Here is a 14,137-nt window from a genome sequence, read left to right as displayed (position 1 = left end):
GGGTTCTTGTATAGATCTTGTAAGTGTTTTTAATCATTTTTAAGAATAAATACTGTTGAATACTTCACTTAGAAGCGCATTCTGTGTCCCTTTTACATTTTTTAGTAACTTTATCTTTAAATCTGAACTCCAGGCACAGAAATATTTTTATAATATATTGTGTGGAAAAAGGTTACCTGTGTTTATATGTAGTAAATGGACAGATAACTGCTGTTTACGGTAACATAAACTATTTGCACCATGCTAGAAAGTACAGCTATCAATGTATTTCTAGCTGCTGCAGGTATGAGCTATGACTGTCATACAGGGAAAGTGGTAGTGTTTTTTTATTCAACTCCCCTTGCCCATTTACAGATTGTCTTGTATTTTATGAATAGTTTACAACATACAAGGCATTCTGTAAATGTGCAATGGGAAAGGACGGGTGATAGCGATGATGAAAAAATTGTGTATTACAGTAAACGGCACTGATCTGGACAGTTAGTACAGTTCTGCACACGTAACCCTTTTTCCACATAAGAAATGATAAAAAAATGTGCCTATGTCTGAAGTTCTGCTTTAAACCTGAACTTCAGGCAATTATATAAAGATATGACTAAGGCCTTATAGGCTGAAACGCGTCAACTGGCTTAATCTCCGTTGGTTCACTGTGGCTATTCAATAAAATGAAGAAATTTTAAGAGCAACAACTGGAGTGCGGATCATTTTTTCTACATTACTCTACTCAGCCAGGGACTGTAGATCGAGCACCTGGGAGCTCTGCTATCTATGTGGTGTATGGGTAGTAGCACTGACTTTTCTGTTTATAAATATATAAAGACACAAATTTGTGGAGTCCAATGGGGCCTACCAGGCGAAACACACTAGTGGGATGCGAAGGGTGCACATATGGACTGCTTTTCCACAAACCACCTTGCTGCTGCCCTATATGGACTTTAGTTGTTTGCACTGCTAATCCAGTGCCACCCTTACTTGACAAAATCATCATTTGGACACTGTTTGTGTTATGGGTCGAATACAAATTTTGAGAACTTTGTGGAACCATATATTAAGGATATAGACATTATTGCATGTGTGGAACCATCCCATCAGTGAATATCCAAGTATTTTTGAGCTCTTGCTAAAATTCACTTTCATTTGTTTTAATTGCTACTAGGATGCTGCATGGTTGATGAAAACAGAAAATTTACTATCAAATACATACCATAATTTTCCTTTCCTGATGGACTCCATGGCAGCATATGTTTTTTTGGGTAGCCCTGCCCTCGCTCCTACCTCATAGGACCACACTCCTATAACTTTTCAGGCTGAGCTAGAGGCAACATTCCATAACTAGACTACTCATGACTCTGTAAACACCTGAATCACACTAATATATAACCATAGAAAATAAATTGAAAATCTCAACCTAAATTAGGGATACCATATAACCAAGACTGGATTGCTGAGATGCATAGAGTCAAATGGGTATATAAGCTAAACTAAATAATAGATAAATCTCAGTGATCACTAATGATGTGATCCATAACCAAATTAAATAAATAATAACTAAGTCTCTGAATAGGTAATAAAAGATTTTCCACCCGTGCAAAACAAAAGGAACAGCACAAAAGTCCACACACAGATGGGTCTTCAACTGTTGTATAGCGAAAAGATGTGTGATCCACCACCAGTGTAGAAGGGGTTACTCCTTGCCAGACAGAGATGATCCCCCATTACAGAGGATCATAGAAGGCATGCCAGCTGTGATGGTTAGTGTATCTCCTGTGCTGGACTGCGGCTGTACCTCAGATCGTCACATTGAACAGATCGGTTCAGATGGAAAGCATGGCATATAACAAAAATAGGAAAAACTCCGATCATGAAAAACCTTTTACATTTATGAAGTATAAAAAGACAAAAACACACTTACAAACGTAGTATTGTAATCAAGCCTAGAGTCCGTTGTGTCGGCCGAACACACACGGACAGACCCGTCCTGCTGGAAGTAAACACAAAGACTGGAGGTGACGTCAGCGCGTCGTCCTGCTCTGCCCTGCAGCCAGCTGCTTTTCTTGGTTATATGGTATCCCTAATTTAGGTTGAGATTTTCAATTTATTTTCTATGGTTATATATTAGCGCGATTCAGGTGTTTACTTATTTTGATTTGGTATATGGGTGTCATATATTTCGAATTGCTGCTTTTCACAGTTATTAGTTCACGTTATGTCTGTATTATTCATTTACACATTTCTTAGCGCAGTTTTTATTTTCTTTTTTCCCTTTACTCATGACTCTGGGAGGGAACTCCTGCTGCCATGGAAAAGACAATTACAGTAAGTATTTGATTGTAAATTTTCCATTTTCCTGACAGACTTCCAAGGCAGCATACGTTTGGGAACTAACTAGCCCAAAAAACAAGGGTGGGATGTTGGAAAAGAAAGGTTTTAATCATAAAAGACAAAACCAGAGAATATTCTCTGCTCAACTCACCAACCAGTCTGCTTACCAACCGGATTAACCTGTCCAATAGCATGCATTAAAAACAGGGGTTTAGTTAGCACACATTTGCAAACGTATGGGGCCTCTTCACGGCACCCTGTGTATCGCTTGCAGTCCTAACCTTCTAAATTTATGAGGGTCTCCACAATGGAAGCACATGCATTCTGATGGATAGATGAGAGGCAGTTGGCCTGGAGGTAGCCCGATTCTCCTTATAGGCACAGGGGCACACTGGACACCCAGCAGATAGCACAATGACAGCAAAGGTGCCCAGTGTGTCCCCTGACCAAATTTACATCAGTAACAAAGAGATAGCCCCTGCCAACTATAACTGGCCTTCACAGCAAGGAGCACATGGAAGGGCAAACGCATGAAAGACAAAACCATAAGGAAGTTAGCTACACCCCACAATGTGCCAGAACAGCTTCAATGGAAGACATGTCATCCTCCTACAACTATTCCTGGTACCCTTTCACAGGGAGCCCACAAAGCCTACACACTTCTGGATGAGTGTATGGTGACTGCTTCCATTGGAACCAAGCCCTAAGCTTTATAAGCCTAATAGCTAGCTGGAATGACCCATTCAATAAAAATTCTGGATGACAACTCTATCCCGCTGGTTCTGCTAGAGAGAGTGACAAATATGTCCTAAAACTCTGAGCAAATCTGTAGTTTGAGCATGCTCGAAGTATCCCCATACCCATGGCATGGAACTAGTTATCCTTGGTGGTCTTGCATATGGGAGAAACAAATCTTTTGTTCTCATAGAATGCCGAAGTCATCCCAGATTGCCATCCAGTATGGATATAAACACTACCCGTACTGGGCAGAAAGCCACAAGGATCCCTCTTGGCACAAGGCCCAGATGCCGGCAAACCTCCTGACTGAGAAAAAATAACCCATAGAAAGGCTGCCTTCATGACTGAGACTTTACTCAAAACTGGACTGAAAGATTCCATCTGGAGCAGCAAGCTATCAAGGGGCCTTAAAGGCTCTGACTCTGGCCAAGCTACCTGCTGAGGATATAGCCCTAAAGAGATTGACATCATGGCTCAATCCTTACTCCAACTGGACTGGAGGGGATCCCACCTGGAGCTGTAAGTCACCAAAGGATCCTTCCTAGCATAAAGCTTTGATCTTGGCAACCTTACTGGCTAAAGAGATAGCCCTTAGAGTGAATGTCTTCATAGCTCAGTCTTTACCCAAGATGGACTGCAAAGAGATCTCATCTTGAGCCGGCAAGGAAGTCCAGAGCACGTAGTAAAACCCTCCTAGAGAGTCTTGGCTCTCCCTTGAGTCTCAGAAGCAGCCCCCCATCCAAAGTATTGGATGAGTAAGGGATAGTCTAATCATGAGACATTGGATATGATGAGGACTGCAGAGATCTGCTCTCTAAGAGAGCTTTAGGATCAGTCCAGAATGCACCTGACCTGAGGACTGAAGCAAAGTAAACAAACCAGTCCAAACTAAATACACTCTATTCAAATCCTTTTGTAGGATTTATAGATATTAGCTAAGAGAAACCACAGCCAAGCCTGATCAGTTTCTTACTGGCAAGATGAGAAACTGGAAGGGTAGAATATTGCTCTCTATGACAGAAGATCTCATCCGAGAGAAAGTACTTCAATCTGGTACCCAAAGGCAGGAACCAAGTCCTGTTTGGCCAATAGGGAATTAATGCAAAAATTGCCATGGTCTTAGCAACAGACCCCCCAAAAAAACTGTATATCGAACTTGAAAGCATATGGCTTGTGAGACCTTTCCTCATCTGACACAGCATCTGCACCCAGGGCTTGGCCCAGGCCCCTAGGGAAAAGCTTTCCAACTTGTAACAATAAGCAGATGCTACCAGATCTACAGTGGGGACGGAACGTATTCAGACCCCCCTTACATTTTTCACTCTTTGTTATATTGCAGCCATTTGCTAAAATCATTTAAGTTCATTTTTTCCTCATTAATGTACACACAGCACCCCATATTGACAGAAAAACACAGAATTGTTGACATTTTTGCAGATTTATTAAGAAAGAAAAACTGAAATATCACATGGTCCTAAATATTCAGACCCTTTGCTCAGTATTTAGTAGAAGCACCCTTTTGATCTAATACAGCCATGAGTCTTTTTGGGAAAGATACAACAAGTTTTTCACACCTGGATTTGGGGATCCTCTACCATTCCTCCTTGCAGATCCTCTCCAGTTCTGTCAGGTTGGATGGTAAAGCCATTTTTAGGTATCTCAAGAGATGCTCAATTGGGTTTAAGTCAGGGCTCTGGCTGGGCCATTCAAGAACAGTCACGGAGTTGTTGTGAAGCCACTCCTTCGTTATTTTAGCTGTGTGCTTAGGGTCATTGGATTGTTGGAAGGTAAACCCTCGGCCCAGTCTCAGGTCCTGAGCACTCTAGAGAAGATTTTCGTCCAGGATATCCTTGTACTTGGCCGCATTCATCTTTCCCTCGATTGCAACCAGTCGTCCTGTCCCTGCAGCTGAAAAATACCCCCACAGCATGATGCTGCCACCACCATGCTTCACTGTTGGGACTGTATTGGACAGGTGATGAGCAGTACCTGGTTTTCTCCACACATACCGCTTAGAATTAAGGCCAAAAAGTTCTATCTTGGTCTCATCAGACCAGAGAATTTTATTTCTTACCATCTTGGAGTCCTTCAGGTGTTTTTTAGCAAACTCCATGCGGGCTTTCATGCGTCTTGCACTGAGGAGAGGCTTCCGTCGGGCCACTCTGCCATAAAGCCCCGACTGGTGAAGGGCTGCAGTGATGGTTGACTTTCTACAACTTTCTCCCATCTGCCGACTGTATCTCTGGAGCTCAGCCACAGTGATCTTTGGATTCTTCTTTACCTCTCTCACCAAGGCTCTTCTCCCCCGATAGCTCAGTTTGGCCGGACAGCCAGCTCTACGAAGGGTTCTTGTCGTCCCAAACGTCTTCCATTTAAGAATTATGGAGGCCACTGTGCTCTTAGGAACCTTAAGTGCAGCAGAAATTTTTTCGTAACCTTGGCCAGATCTGTGCCCTGCCACAATTCTGTCTCTGAGCTCTACAGGCAGTTCCTTTGACCTCATGATTCTCATTTGCTCTGACATGCACTGTGAGCTGTAAGGTCTTATATAGACAAGTGTGTGGCTTTCCTAATCAAGTCCAATCAGTGTAATCAAACACAGATGGACTCAAATGAAGGTGTAGAACCATCTCAAGGATGGTCAGAAGAATTGGACAGCACCTGAGTTAAATATATGAGTGGCACAGCAAAGGTTCTGAATACTTAGGACCATGTGATATTTCAGTTTTTATTTTTTAATAAATCTGCAAAAATTTCAACAACTCTGTGTTTTTCTGTCAATATGGCGTGCTGTGTGTACATTAATGAGGAAAAAAAATGAACTTAAATGATTTTAGCAAATGGCTGCAATATAACAAAGAGTGAAAAATTTAGGGTGGTCTGATTACTTTCCGTCCCCACTGTAACTCTGAAATCTTGTCCAGAGATAAAATCTGCTTGGAGGAACCTTGAGAGATGATAAAGAAGATTCTACTCCACCCAGATCACAGTCATCTCTACCTCTACTCAGTGGACTGACCTTGCAGATTCTGACCTGTCCCCTGATGTAGGACACCACTGGGATGTTGTTCAGTCTCACTGGAAACTAGAAAGCCTGCTGCCAGGTGACAAAAGGTAAAGAAAGCATGAAAGAGCTGGCCAGAAAACCAGAATGTTCGAAATAACTTCGCAACCAGGAAGTTCTACTGGCAAATCTTCTCAACAGGGGAGTTCCACTGGCAATAACTCAGTAGCACAGAAGATTTATTACTGTGCCAGCACCCAAGGCTTCATCTGCCTTTTTGCGAGACATGAATCGCTGGGTGCGTGATCAACATTGGAGGAAAAACCCTTTCAGGACAGGAGGCCATTTCCATTGAGCACACCTCAATATAGGGATGAGAGAGACCATGGTCCTGATTAGGGATGAGCCGAACACCCCCCCGGTTCGGTTCGCACCAGAACCTGCGAACGGACCGAAAATTCGCACGAACGTTAGAACCCCATTGATGTCTATGGGACTCGAACGTTCGAAATCAAAAGTGCTCATTTTAAAGGCTAATTTGCATGGTATTGTCCTAAAAAGTGTTTGGGGACCCGGGTCCTGCCCCAGGGGACAGGTATCAATGAAAAAAAAACTTTTAAAAACGGCCGTTTTTTCGGGAGCAGTGATTTTAATGATGCTTAAAGTAAAAAAAAAAGAGTGAAATATTCCTTAAAAATACCTGGGGGGTGTCTATAGTATGCCTGTAAAGTGGCGCGTGTTTCCCGTGCTTAGAACAGTCCCTGCACAAAATGGCAATTTTAAAGGAAAAAAGTCATTTAAAACTGCTTGCGGCTTTAATGTAATGTCGGGTCCTGGCAATATGGATGAAAATCAGTGAGACAAACGGCATGGGTACCCCCCAGTCCATTACCAGGCCCTTTGGGTCTTGTATGGATATTAAGGGAAACCCCGCACCCAAATTAAAAAAGGAAACAGCAGTATACAGGCTCTGTACTCTGAACAGCAGTATACAGGCAGTACAAACAAGACAGGGACTGTAGGTTTGTTGTTAAGTAGAATCTGTTTGCAATTTTGAACTGGTACATTTTTAACGTGTTTAGCTCCAGCCAAAAAATCTATTTTAAGCTTTTTGGAAAATATAGGGAAGGGTTATCACCCCTGTGACATTTGTTTTGCTGTCTGTGCTCCTCTTCAGAAGATTTCACCTCACTTTTTGTCCCAATGACAAATGTTTTTGGGGGTTTTTTGTGAAACAAGGATTGGTGATAAAGCATCAGTGGAAAGGAGAAATGTTTTTCCCATATTAACTCTTACAGGAGAGAATTTCCCTTCCTAGGGGTAGATTTCATCTCACTTCCTGTTGTCTCCTTCCTTTTGCAAATAGGAGTCATTTGTAAGTTGGATGTTTGAAAGTAAGGGCCTGCCCTATATACTCAGCAGAAATTTGGGCCTTAGGTGTTGTTGTGGCCACAACACTGTAAGCCCTCACAGGGCCCTGCTGTGAAATATTAGATCAAGAATTGTAATCACATGCCCCTGTTGAACAGGGGCAGAAAAATTGGGCCTTTGGTGGTGGTGCTGGTGCCACAACACTGTAAGTCCTCACTCGCTCTTGGTGAGCGCAGAAATGGGCCCTGCTGTGAAATATTAGATCAAGAATTGTAATTACATGCCCCTGTTGAACAGGGGCTGAAAAATTAAGCCTTAGGCACTGGTGCTGGTGCCACAACACTGCAACCCCTCACAGATACTCTAGTTGGAACGCAGGAACGAGCCCTGCTTCAAAGTATCGCAACAAAAATTGTTATTACATGCCCTGTTAAACAGGGGCAGAAAAATTGGGCCTTAGGCACTGGTGCTGGTGCCACAACACTGCAACCCCTCACAGATACTCTAGTTGGAATGCAGAAACGAGCCCTGCTGCAAAGTATTGCATCAAAAATTGTAATTACACGCCCCTGTTAAACAGTGGCTGAAAAATTGGGCCTTAGGCAGTGGTGGCGGCGCCCAGAACCAAAAATGTTCTTACAAGCCATCAGCTTGATCATTGATGTGGAAGGATAATTACTCAGGATAGTCACTCAGCATCAGCATAGGCAGTCTTTTAAGGGATCTGAGATTTCAAAAAAAATTATTCGGTTACATCAGCATCAGGTGCTTGGTAGCTGGTGGTGATCCAAGACTGATTCATTTTTATGAAGGTCAGTCGATCGACCGAGTCGGTGGACAGACGCACCCTGTGATCGGTTACAAAGCCTCCAGCAGTACTGAATGTGCGTTCCGAAAGAACGCTGGATGCAGGACAGGCCAGTAGCTCAATTGCATACTGTGCAAGCTCTGGCCAGTGATCCATCCTCAAGACCCAGTAACCCAGAGGATTTTCGGTGGGAATGGGTGTCCAAGTCAGATCTTGCCCCTAGGTATTCCGGCACCATGTAAAACAGACGCTGGCGATGGTTGCTGGAACCGATCATACCTTGGGGCTGCGGAATAAAAAATTGTCTGAACGCATCGGTCAGACGGCCACCTTCTCCACCGCTCCTTCTTTGACTGACCGAAGCCTCAGCAACACGTTGTCCAGAAACAGGAGTTTGTAACCTCCCAGTCTCTGGGAACGCGTTGCACAGACCTTTCTGCAAGGCCTCCCGAAGATGTTTCATCCTCTGATCCCTCTGCCATGGCAAGAAAAGGTCCGCAACCTTATCCTTGTAACGTGGATCAAGGAGGGTTGCCAGCCAGTATTGATCCTTCTCCTTGATACCACGAATACGAGGATCGTTACGCAGGCTTTGCAGGATCAGGGAGGTCATGCAGCGTAGGTTTGCTGAGGCATTCAGTCCGGAGTCCTCTGGGTCACTAAGGACGACATGGTCCGCAGCCACCTCCTCGCAGCCACGTACAAGTCCACGTGTTTCTTGGGACTGATCCCTTAAAGACTGCTGCTGATGCTGAGTGCCAGGCTCCACCTCCATACTGACACAATCCTCCTCCTCCTCCTCTTCCTGTGTGATCGGCGGGCACACAGGAACACTGTCTAGATAATGGTGGCCTTGAGAGCTAAGGAAGTCCTCCTCTTCCTGCCTCTGTTCTGCCCTCAAGTGCCCTGTCCATTATTCCACGCAGCGTGTGCTCCAACAGGTGGACAAGGGGGACAGTGTCACTGATGCATGCACTGTCACTGCTCACCATCCTCGTGGCCTCCTCAAATGGTGACAGGACAGTGCATGCATCCCTGATCATAGCCCACTGGCGTGGGGAAAAAAAACAAGCTCCCCTGACCCTGTCCTGGTGCCATAGTCGCACAGGTACTCAACGATGGCCCTCTGCTGCGTGTGCAGTTGCTGCAGCATGGCCAATGCTGAGTTCCACCTGGTAGGCATGTCACAGATTAGGCGGTTCTTGGGCAGGTTAAACTCCTTTTGGAGGTCTGAAGCCGAGCACTGGTATTATATGACCAGCAGAAATGCACACAGACTTTCCTGGCCTGCCTCAGGACATCCTGTAAGCCCGGGTACCTGCCCAAGAACCGCTGCACCACCAAGTTAAGGACATGAGCCAAACAGGGCACATGGGTCATTTGTCCTTGTCGGAGGGCAGAGAGGAGGTTGGTGCCATTGTCGCAAACCACCATTCCTGCCTTAAGTTGGCATGGCGTCAACCACCTCTGAACCTGCCCCTGCAGAGCTGACAGAACCTCTGCCCCAGTGTGGCTCCTGTCCCCCAAGCACACCAGCTCAAGCACCGCATGGCATCTTTTGGCCTGCATACTTGCATAGCCCCTTGAACGGCTACGGAGCACCGCTGGTTTCCGAGGACCAAACACAGGAAGAGGCCATGGAGGAAGAAGAAGAGGAGGGGGTGGAGGAGATAGGTGTGTCACAATCAGTAGTGCCACTTTGGAGGCGTGGTGGCAGAACAACCTCCAACACTACTGCACCTTGTCCTGCATCCTTCCCAGCTGACAGCAGAGTCATCCAATGCGCGGTGAAACTTAGGTAACATCCCTGTCCATGCCTGCTGGACCATGAGTCAGCGGTAATATGCACCTTACCGCTGACCGCCCTGTCCAGTGAGGCATTGACATTGCCTTCCACATGCCGGTAGAGAGCCGGAATCGCCTTCCGTGAGAAAAAGTGGCGTTTGGGTACCTGCCACTGAGGAACTGCACATTCCACAAACTCACGGAAGGGGGCAGAGTCTACCAACTGAAAAGGCAGCAGTTGAAGTGCTAGCAATTTTGCCAAGCTAGCATTCAACCGCTGGGCATGTGGATGGCTGGGAGCGAACTTCTTTCGACGGTGCAGCAGCTGGGGCAGGGAAATTTGCCTGGTACAATCTGACATTGGTGTACCAAAAGCAGATTGTCCACAAGTACTTGGCTGTGACACACCTAATTCTAAACCTTCATTCCTCTCAGTGCAGGTCTCAGAGAGGACTGAAGGTATAGTGGGGTTGGAGATCTCAGCTGATGAGGAGCAAGGAGAGGTCCTCTTTGTTCTTTGGTGTGGGTCTTTTAGATACGCTTGCCAACGAACTGCGTGGCAGGTCAACATATGTCTGGTCAAGCATGTGGTGCCCAAGCGGGAGATGTTTTGGTCACGCGAGATATGCTTGAGACATATGTTGCAAATAGCAGCGGTGCGATCTGATGCACTCGTCTCAAAAAAGGCCCACACCAAAGAACTTTTGGAATAACGCGCAGAGACAGCAGTGCCCTTTACATGCGGAGCTTTGGGGTGTGATGCAGTCAGTGTGCTGCCCTTAGGCTGGCCCCTGGAGGGCATCCTGCCTCCTTGGTGATGTGCCTCGTCCTCCTCCTCCTCCTCTCTCCTATCAGGCACCCATGTTGAGTCAGTGACCTCATCATCCCCTCCCTCCTCATCACTGGAGCAAACCTGGCAGTATGCTGCAGCATGGGGAGCATGACTGCCAAAATTGCTGTCCTTCTTGGACACCCCCTCTGTCCGTGCTCACGTTACTGCCTTCTAAACGCTGGGCATCCTCCTGGAGCATGTACCCAACACTGTGGTCAAACAGTTCGAGGGACTCCTCAGGAGGACATGGTGGGGCTAGGGAAGGAGTCCCTGATGCCATTGAGCCGAGGGAAGAGGCCGCGTTAGCAGCTGCTTTGCCAGACAAAGTACCCTGAGCATGGGTGAGAGAGGATGAGGAGGATGAGGACGGCTTGGTCATCCACTCGACCAAGTCTTCCGCATGTTGTGGCTCAACACGGCCAGCTGCCAAAAAAAAGGCCAAGCGTGTCCCACGGCCACATGCTGATGAGGATGCAACGTCTCCACGACCAGCACTGTTGTCTCTAGACACAGAGCCTGCTTGCCCTCTTTTATTGGCTTGTGACTGTCTGCCTCTCCTTGTTGGCCTTCCAGACATACTAATGGCCTGTAGCTGCACTAAGCTGGGATATATATATATATATCTATAGATATATATATATATAGATATATATATATATATCTATATATATATACTGCAGCTAGCAAAATCAACTGCCTGCCTGTAGTATGAGAACACCACCAACCTTCTACAGGTAGCTTTAGCTGAACACTGTGCAGAGCTCGCAAAAAACTAACTTGTAGCTTATTTAGCTGCCTGAGGTAGTGATAGGATCAGAAAAACACCACCAACCTTCTACAGGTAGCTTTAGGTGAACACTGTGCAGAGGTCACACTACATTAACTTGTAGTTTTAGCTGAACACTGTGAGGAGGACACACTACACTAACTTGTAGCTTTAGCTGAACACTGTGCAGAGGTCGCACTACACTAACTTGTAGCTTTAGCTGAACACTGTGAGGAGGACGCACTACACTAACTTGTAGCTTTAGCTGAACACTGTGCAAAGGTCGCACTACACTAACTTGTAGTTTTAGCTGAACACTATTCAGAGGACACACTACACTAACTTGTAGCTTTAGCTGAACACTGTGCAAAGGTCGCACTACACTAACTTGTAGTTTTAGCTGAACACTGTTCAGAGGACGCACTGCACTAACTTGTAGCTTTAGCTGAACACTGTGAGGAGGACGCACTACCCTAACTTGTAGCTTTAGCTGAACACTGTGCACTACACTAACTTGTAGTTTTAGATGAACACTGTGAGGAGGACGCACTACACTAACTTGTAGCTTATTTAGCTGCCTGCGGTAGTGATAGGATCAGGAAAACACCACCAACCTTCTACAGGTAGCTTTAGGTAAACACTGTGCAGAGCTCCCAAAAAACTAACTTGTAAAACCCGAAAGAAATCACATCACATAAAGGGTGGTCCTTGACTTGCCTATTAATCGCAAGGAGAACCATTTTGAAAAACTGGATTACACCAATAAGCCCCAATATCTCTCAAGTCAAACGGGACCTCATGCATCTTCTATACAAGGACCGCCTAAACACGGACTTCAAGCACAAAAAATCTTCAGAACATTTCTACTTCAAATGGCTCGCCTTCATGCGATCATCTCTCTCACAAGCGGAAATAGCAAACATCTCCTCGTCCTCCTTTTCCTACTACGATCCCTCCCATCCGCTGCCATCTCAAGACCACAACCGATGCCACACTCCTATCCCTGGCACCAACCGACCCTTTGCCAATGCAAATGTAAATGGGATTACTGGATAATTCTGCATGGCTTTACAACTTACCATAACAACTCTCTTACTCTTTCCAGGGCTCCCCCCCCCCCCCACTCAACCAACCAACCCCCCCCCCCCCCCAGTTTTCGTATTTTCTTTATTATTTTTCAAGTTCAATTATAATATGTACTCAGGGTTTTCAAACAGATCCATCCAGGTATCCAGGTACCCACTAACTGTTATCATTTATTGAAATGCTATGTACAGGTACACACGCTCCAAGCAGCCACCCTACATGGGTATATATACCGGAAACCCTCCCACGTCTTAAAAATTTAGTTTACAATTAAGTAACCCTTTTATTTTGTTACTTCCGTATATGTCACAATTACATACTGTACACTATACTGTATATTTTTTTTGTATTCTCTGAAAATTCAAATAAAAACTTTTTGAAAAAAAAAAAAAAAAAAAACTAACTTGTAGCTTATTTAGCTGCCTGCGTTAGTGATAAGATCAGGAAAACACCACCAACCTTCTACAGGTAGCTTTAGCTGAACACTGTGCAGAGCTCGCACTACACTAACTTGTAGTTTTAGCTGAACACTGTGAGGAGGACGCACTACACCAACTTGTAGCTTTAGCTGAACACTGTTCAGAGGACACACTACACTAACTTGTAGCTTTAGCTGAACACTGTGCAGTGGTTGCACTACACTAACTTGTATTTTTAGCTGAACACTGTGAGGAGGATGCACTACACTAACTTGTAGCTTTAGCTGAACACTGTGCAGAGGTCGCACTATACTAACTTGTAGTTTTAGCTGAACACTGTGAGGAGGATGCACTACACTAACTTGTAGCTTTAGCTGAACACTGTGCAGAGGTTGCACTACACTAACTTGTAGTTTTAGCTGAACACTGTTCAGAGGACGCACTACACTAACTTGTAGCTTTAGCTGAACACTGTGAGGAGGACGCACTACCCTAACTTGTAGCTTTAGCTGAACACTGTGCACTACACTAACTTGTAGTTTTAGCTGAACACTGTGAGGAGGACGCACTACACTAACTTGTAGCTTTAGCTGAACACTGTGCAGAGGTCGCACTACACTAACTTGTAGCTTTAGCTGAACACTGTGAGGAGGACGCACTACACTAACTTGTAGCTTTAGCTGAACACTGTGCAAAGGTCGCACTACACTAACTTGTAGTTTTAGCTGAACACTATTCAGAGGACACACTACACTAACTTGTAGCTTTAGCTGAACACTGTGCAAAGGTCGCACTACACTAACTTGTAGTTTTAGCTGAACACTGTTCAGAGGACGCACTGCACTAACTTGTAGCTTTAGCTGAACACTGTGAGGAGGACGCACTACCCTAACTTGTAGCTTTAGCTGAACACTGTGCACTACACTAACTTGTAGTTTTAGATGAACACTGTGAGGAGGACGCACTACACTAACTTGTAGCTTATTTAGCTGCCTGCGGTAGTGAT

The sequence above is a fragment of the Aquarana catesbeiana genome, linkage group LG10 (assembly GCF_042186555.1).
Source record: "Aquarana catesbeiana isolate 2022-GZ linkage group LG10, ASM4218655v1, whole genome shotgun sequence".
Taxonomy (NCBI): domain Eukaryota; kingdom Metazoa; phylum Chordata; class Amphibia; order Anura; family Ranidae; genus Aquarana; species Aquarana catesbeiana.
This window is presented reverse-complemented; position numbering follows the sequence as displayed.